Here is an 8,450-nt window from a genome sequence, read left to right on the forward strand (position 1 = left end):
GACGATGACAGCCACTCCCCCACCCCTCCTCTGGGGTCACGGCTGATGAAGCACCTGAAATCCTTCTGGGCACATTTCGGTGATGGGGACTCCTCCCTCTGGGCCCAGCCAGGTTTCAGTAATACATGCCAGGTCTGCCCCCTCGTCTAAAATTAGGTCCCGGACAAGGGGAGCTTTGTGAACCACAGACCTGGCATTTAGCAACAACAGCCTGAGACCAGGGCCCTCACAGTTCTCGCCACTTGGCCCTGGAGTGGAACTAACAGGGCCGGAAGGAGGGATCTCTGTGATGTAGCGAACCCTCCTTCCCCGGTAATGGCTAGCCCTGAAGTTCCCGTCGTACCTGCCCCTCCCCATAGTGACCGTAATGCTCTGGCCCACCCCCGCTACCGTAGACCCCATAACCCCTCCCACAGCCTCCGCACCATCCAGCAGGCAATTCTTATCACTCATCTAGGACGGGAGATAGGCCTGGGCCCCCTACCACTTCTGCAATAGCACTCAGTGGAGGAAGCACCAGGCGGTACTCTCAATCCTCTCATACACACACAGCCACTCACCCATGCATTCCCCACGGGTATAAGTTAAACACAAAAAATACAACAATATGAAGTTAAAAAAAAGTGGGTACAAACATCAGCCAAGCATACCATTCACACTACATTCCTAAAAAATTCACGGAGCACTGCGCTAGTGCGATGTAAGACAATGATGTGCAGATGGAGGGCGAGCTGCTCTGCTCTTCTCCCCTCCTCTGTGCCCCAGAGAAACTTCCAAGGCCACAGGTCCATAGTCAATAGTGTGCAAAGTGGCTGTAAATGGAGAGGGCAAGGGATAAGGGTCCGGTATTGACAAACAGTAGCTTTCCAGTCTTAAGCCCTCTGAATCCAGAGAGAAGTTAGTGGACGCCGTGCCGGAGAGTAGTTCTTCTCCCTCTCCTAAGGTTGAGCAGGGTCCAAAGTCCGGAGGGGCAAAGTCTGGGGGGCCAACGTCTGGGACTGGCCCGAGCTGCTCCGGAAGACGGGGTAAAGGGCGCCAATTTCCACAAAGCCGAGTCTTGGCCCCTACGGCTGCCATCATCTGTCACTCCTAGTCCTGCTCCAACCCTGGCCTTAATCCTAATTCTAATCCTAATTCTAATCCTAATCCTAAAATAAGGTTACTCTGAAGTGATTGTGATTGTCATCAATGCTGTTACCATAGGACTAGATCCAGTTTGCTAAATGTTAATGTTATACATTCTATTCCCAGAATGCTTTCTATCTACTTTTGATTGCCTGTTTGTCTAATGCAAGAATATAAGGAATTAAGGATATAGAAGCACAAAATGTTATAGCTATCCTTAGTAAGGTGGATAACTTGAAATGGTTGAGCAAATACAAACATATTTTTCAAATAGACAGCTATTTAAAGTTACAGCTGCCAAAACATCTTAGGGAGATATTTATGCAAGTGAATTATGCAATTCGAACAGCTTGATACAATGGTCAGATATGGGAGCTTCCATTCTGAACCCTACAATGGACATCTCTGTGTTTGCAGAGTGGCAGATGTAAAAAACCTGGCTCACACCCTATTTGATTGTTGCCCATATAAGAGGGTGATAGACAGGAATGGTGGTCTATATACTAAATGAATGACCCATTGGGATCCCCATATCAAAACAACTTACAGTACCTTATGTGTGGCCATAATCTGAAAATAACATTTAACACAGCACAGTACTTAAGCAAAATGGTTCGGCTGAGATCGGCATATGTGGGATTGATTGGCATAGATTGTGGTGACACTGAAATATAATTTTATCATATTTTATTTATTTATATATTAAATTATTGTATTTTATTCCAATTTCAATTTAAACTGTATTTTATTCCAATTTATTTTTAAATTGTTTTTTATCCAATTCTAATTTAAATCATTTTTATCAGATTTTAGTAATAATTTGTGTCTGCAACTCTGCAAGAATATAATGTAAGTATAATCAGAAAAATTGATGCTGTAGCGTGGGCTACTATATTAAATATAGTATATTTAATACTATATATAAAATCAATAATACCATATTCAATTATTTAATACCATATTAAAATATTACAATATTTAATATTATACACACACATACACATCATTTGCAGGATGCGGAAAATGGGTCACATGGGACTTCTACCACTGTTATTTCTGCCACTACAGTGGCTTTTAAACTATTGATTTAAAACTTCAGTTTCTGCTTTTCCTAGTTTTACAGAAAAGTTCTGTTTGAAGAGAAGAAACAGAAATGAGAAGCAACTTATCAGTTTCATGACAGAATGGAAATTGTGAATTCATATAGAGTCATTTAGAAGGTTTCTCAAACTTTTTTTTTTAATGAATGGGTGTAAAAATCAATTCCAAGCCTTTTTTAAAGTAGATGCTGCATGAAGGGCTGAATTTGATTTTGCAAAATCTTACAAGGTAATATTTTCTCCATCTGTGCACAAGTAACTGCAAGCCAGCCAAACAGCGCTTGAAAAGGCAAGCTGCTTTGTCAGAATCTGAAATGCATTTCTCAGACTGGATCAACAGCATGGTTACAATTCCTGGCTAAGAAAATAGAACTGAAAAATAGATCCAGTCCAGGAAAAAAAGGTCATGGAAAAAACCTTAGGGCCATCACTGGTAAACACAGCATAATGTGATGTTTTGACCAATAAGCTATGAAAGGCAGTACCAGGGAATACCATTCCTTTATCTGATGCATTTTTACATGGTGGTTTGAACACATGAGTAGAAATGTTTGCAATAAAATAAGTTTGTTTAAACTGATGGAAAGACTTAATGAGATATATTTTCCTAACGTCCATACTCTTCCACTTTCACCAAAAGACAGTTTTAGACTTGGAGCAGAACAGAAATGGCCTTTTGTCTTTAGACATATTATTAGTCTCCCTTATAGAACATGATTATAATTTATAATTACCTGTTTCTCCTACATTTTATGTACTTAAAATAAAACTGTCTTAAAAGAAACATTATCTACACATCATTCATAGACTGAAAATAAATTTTGCATTCCTGGCCTTTATAAATACAGCTTTTAAAAGAGACAGACAGGCAATAAGAAACATTTACTGCACATTTCACAAATAATGTACGGCATTTTCCCAGCATATGCGTTCTCCTTTTTTACTTGTTTTTTTTTTCAATCTGTATGCTGCACATTATGTAAAGTTTACTTATATGTGCAGAAAAGGAATAATTTTAAAAGCCTAATTTCTTCTTTCCCCTGTAATTCTTGTAATTTCTTTTCTCTGAAAATACATAGTCAATGAAATAATAATAAAATATTTGTGAAACTTTCAATTTTCTTTTAAGCCAGAACTTTCCTTTAAGATTAGTGCTTGTTCTTTCTTTAAATATAATATGAACTCTCGGAGCCTTGAATTCTTGACTTTGTTTCCTATACAGGAGTTCCCAATCGGGGCTGCTTACAACCCCTGGGGGTACAAGACAATATTCCAGGGGGTGCGAAAACTTGGTTTAGAAGTTTAAAAATTATAGTGTATATGCATATAATTATTCACTTTTGTAAGGGTGTGAGAATATATCAGAAGCATTCTAGGGGTGCGGGGTATAGAAAAGGTTGGGAACTAGTAAGATGCAACCAACATTAATATCTGTCAGACCAACTAAGCAGTAGGCCTATTCTTACAATCCTAAACATGATCATATTCTTTTAAAAAGACGAATAGAAATTTTCCTATATAGAATGTATTAGTTACTGTGGTCTAGTATGATTAAGGTGACCAGACGTCCCGCTTTTGGCGGGACAGGAACGATTTTTCATCGTTTTTCCCGTGTCCCGCCCGCTTCTCAAAAAACCCCACTTTATTTCAGCGCTCGCTGGCTCCCCCGCCCATCATCAGCTGCCGCTAGCTCGCTCGTTCCATTCCCCAATCTATTCTATCTACACTTTCATATCTAAGCCATCCCAGCCTGCCGCTCACTGATTGGCCTGGACTCCAGCCAATCAGTGAGCTGGCTGGGATGGAAAACTTTAAGCACGCAAGAGGGTGCTTAAAATTTTCCATCCCAGCCAGCTCACTGATTGGCTGGAGTCTGCTTAAGCACGCCACGCGAGTCGTGACTCTCACGAGTCTCCATTTCATTTCGCCTTCGCTGTTTGTTTTTGCTGCACTGCCCTGGTGAGTAACTCCAGTGCCGGTGGGAATTGGGAGGCTTCGCCACTTCGGGTGGGCGGCGGCGGCCTTTAGCAAGGGAAGGGAAGGCCTTCCCTTGCGAGCTACTCATGAGAGGAACTGGGGGGGAACCGGGCAACCTGAGAGAGGGGAAGAAGATCGTCCCTCCCTGCAACTCCCCGGATTTTGGAAGCCGGGTGTGTGTGGAAGGCGGGGTTTTTGAGGAAAGCGCTTGGCCGTCCCTGTTAGCCGCAGCCCCAGAGGGAGGAGCGAAGCCCGAGCTTTCATTGCCGTTCCCGCCAGTTGCAGCGGGGAAGCCGGCATCGTAGCAAGGGTCCGCTGGCAGGTAGGCTTGGGTGGGGCGAAGGCCTCAGTCGGGGGAGCGAGAATGGGCGGGGAGGAAATGAAGCCGAGCCCGGGGAAAGCAGCGAGACTAGCCGCGAGGAAGCCACGGTGCCTGCCCTCCAGCTCAATGGATACCTGGCCGGTAAACTCATGGTACGGGCGAGGGTTGGCCTGCTGGGGGTGGGGGTGGCTGCTGCCGAGGCCTCCAGCCTTGCAATCCTGGGCAGGGAAGGCGAAGGTTAGCTCCGGAGCTGCGGAAGACCGTTGCACCAGGAGGCCTCCGCCCCGGGGAACCCCCGCTCCACCCATTCGGATTAGCCCCAAACCCAAAGGAGCCTGGGCGCAGGGGTGCAGGCCAGGGAAGACGGGGTTTTGGGGGCTCGGAGGAGGAAGGGGTGATCTCCCCCTCCATTCATCTGTCCCGCTGCAGAGCTCCTCCCGTGGGAGGGGGAGGCGGCGAGTGTGCTGATCCCCGTTTTCAAGGGAAGCGCCGCCGCCCACCCGAAGCCTCCCGATTCCTACCGCCGGAGTTACTCACTCACGTGAAGCTGCCCGCCCTTCCCTTTTTCTTTAAACTAGCTTCAGTTTCCAAGGGGGGGGGGAAGCTTTATGTGCCAGGATTATTGAGTTCCTCATCAATTGAGATCCGCCCACGATCGGGGGCAACTGAGGCACTTGCAAAGGCGTCACATCGCCACCACCCATGTTCACGAGGCGCCAGGCATTGCAGGGCACAGAGGAGCTCAGCAGACAGACGGGAGACCGGGGGTGGGGTGGGGGAGGAAGAGATCCCGTCCAGGGTAGGCTCTCCGCTTTTCCCTCTTTTTACCCTGGATGGGATCTCTTCCTTCCCCCCTCCCCCGGTCTCCCATCTGTCTGCTGGGTTCCTCTGCGCCCCCCAACTGGCAACGATCAATTCCAGACCCTCTAACGGGTAAATAGACCTGAGGCCATAAGTGGAATTGGGGTCTGTGGGGTCCGTGCAGGGAGGAGAAGAGAGATTCCTCCCAGCACGAACTCCACTGACTAAGGCGCTTTCACGTGCAGGGAGGAATCTCCTGTCCTCCCAGCTCCCTTTCGCCCACAGCAAAGATCAGGCAGGTCAGAGGAAGCACTTTAATCAGTGGATGCATGCAGGGAGGAGGGGATATATTCGTCCCTGCGCGTAGCCCACTGGTTAAAATACTTGCTTTTGCTCGCCCGAGCTCTGATGCCGGCAAAAGAAAAGTCCTTTCCTTCACCTGAATCCCGCCCGAGCTCTGATGCAGGCACCATGGGGTCCGTGCAGGGAGGAGAAGAGAGATTCCTCCCAGCACGAACTCCACTGACTAAAGCGCTTTCACGTGCAGGGAGGAATCTCCTGTCCTCCCAGCTCCCTTTTGCCCGCAGCAGAGATCAGGCGGGCCAGAGGAAGCACTTTATTCAGTGGATGCATGCAGGGAGGAGGGGATATATTCGTTCCTGCGCATAGCCCACTGATTAAAATACTTGCTTTTGCTCGCCCGAGCTCTGATGCCGGCAAAAGAAAAGTCCTTTCCTTCACCTGAATCCCGCCCGAGCTCTGATGCAGGCACCGTGGGGTCCGTGCAGGGAGGAGAAGAGAGATTCCTCCCAGCACGAACTCCACTGACTAAAGCGCTTTCACGTGCAGGGAGGAATCTCCTGTCCTCCCAGCTCCCTTTTGCCCGCAGCAGAGATCAGGCGGGCCAGAGGAAGCACTTTATTCAGTGGATGCGTGCAGGGAGGAGGGGATATATTCGTTCCTGCGCATAGCCCACTGATTAAAATACTTGCTTTTGCTCGCCCGAGCTCTGATGCCGGAAAAAGAAAAGTCCTTTCCTTCACCTGAATCCCGCCCGAGCTCTGATGCAGGCACCGTGGGGTCTGTGCAGGGAGGAGAAGAGAGATTCCTCCCAGCACACACTCCACTGACTAAAGCGCTTTCACGTGCAGGAAGAATAAACTGACAGTTGGTCGGAGGGAAGGTGGGGGTGGGGGTGGCAGCTGAGTGTCCAAGGAAGCCAACCCAGATGGGCATCGCAGGGCGCAGAGGAATCCAGCAGACAGACGGGAGACCGGGGGGGGGAGAGGGAGGAAGAGATCCCGTCCAGGGTAGGCTCTCCGCTTTTCCCTCTTTTTACCCTGGACGGGATCTCTTCCTTCCCCCCTCCCCAAGTCTCCCATCTGTCTGCTGGCTTCCTCTGCACCCTGCAATGCCCGGCGCCTCGTGAACATGTGTAGCGGTGATGTGACGCCTTTGCATCCGTATTGAGGTTGGCATGTTTCCGGTGGTGCTCTGGGAGGAGGGGGAATGATGGAGGGGAGGATGGCGGCGCGGCGGCCGGTGCCTAGAGCGGAGCCAAAAGAGGTCCGTGACGGTGGCTCAGAGCCGAACAGGAAGAAAAGGCGCTGCAGGCCGGGGGAGCGGGAGGAGCGCTGGTGGTTTGTTTTTGGGGTGGGGGGCATGACGGGGAAGGGGGTGACTGCGCGGAGAGGCTCAGAGGCGGACTGTGCAAGCTCCCTTTCCCAGCGCACGCCCCTCTCAGCACCGTCCCCACCGACTGCCAGGCGTATCCACCTCTGAGCCTCTCCTTTTTGTTCCGAGAACGGGCTGCTTGGTGAGAGGAAAGAGAGCTCCCTGGGAAGCGAGAGCAGCGAAGAGGTGATGCAGTCGCAGAATTCCCCGACACTCGCTTTTTTTAACCCAGCCTACCTCGTAGGGTTGTTGTTACGGGGCTAGACTAGGAAAGGCAGCCTCTCTCCCGTTTTCGAGAAAAAGTAAGGATGTCCACCTTTTAGAACAACCCACCTGTGCAATTTGGTGGTGATCCGCGAACGTTCAAGCCATGTAATGCGTGGGAAGGCATAGAATAAAGTTAGCATACTTGAAATGAAATAGGCTTTGGTTATGTTTAGGTTGCATTAGCTAAAATGTGCCAATACCGTCCTTGTTGGTAAGAATTGTTGTCATGTTAGAAGAATGACTAAGGCTGACAGCCTAATCTACTCTGTGTTAAATAAATAAAATGGATGGAAGGAAATGAAAGAATACAGAACAGGTTGGTGAGGCATTTAGTGGCCTATGGATGAGAATGGTGGCTGTTTAGTAAGAAAATCTGTTTGGAATGTGCATATATATTCATATGTGGCCATAGCAAAATAATAAATAGAAATAAAAAAAAGCATGAGTGATTTTTACTGTTTTTGATGAAAGTGAGAGGATTAGTGAAGGCTTGGTACAGCAAGGATCCCACTATCTTACTATTTTATTTTTCTTTATGTACACTGAGAGCATATTCACCAAAGACAAATTCCTTGTGTGTCCAATCACACTTGGCTAATAAACTATCCTATTCTATTTTACTCTACTCTATTCATTTCTATTTCAATTCTAACAAGGAGTTTAGCTTCTCTCTCTTGAAAATGTAAGCTGGCATAAGGCATTATAATGCAAGTCTCAAACAGTTCATTTAGTGACCAAAGTTACAATGGCATTGAAAAAAGTGTCTGATCACCATTTTCACACTTAGCGACCGTTGCAGCATCCTCATGGTCACGTGATAAAAATTTTGATGTTTGGCAACAGATTCGTATTTATGATGGTTTCAGTGTCCTGGGGTCATGTTTGACAAAATATAAAATTTTTAATCAAGCCGCCCCCCCCCCCCCCCCGGTCAATGGTGTCCCTCTTTACCAATCTGAAAATCTGGTCACCTTAAGTATGATAGTTTTAAAAGTGATCAAGAAAAATAATGAAGCATAATTTGTTTAGTATTTGCCTCAGCAACAGATAGTGTCACACAATTCCAAACAATTTTATGTTGAGGATTTTTTTAAAGTGTAGATTCTGCCATAAATCAAGCTTATCCATCACATAAAAATACTTCAACATTTAAAGAGCTCCTTTTCAATGGCAATTTTAGTACA

This window comes from Thamnophis elegans, chromosome 6, assembly GCF_009769535.1.
Source record: "Thamnophis elegans isolate rThaEle1 chromosome 6, rThaEle1.pri, whole genome shotgun sequence".
Classification (NCBI taxonomy): Eukaryota; Metazoa; Chordata; class Lepidosauria; order Squamata; family Colubridae; genus Thamnophis; species Thamnophis elegans.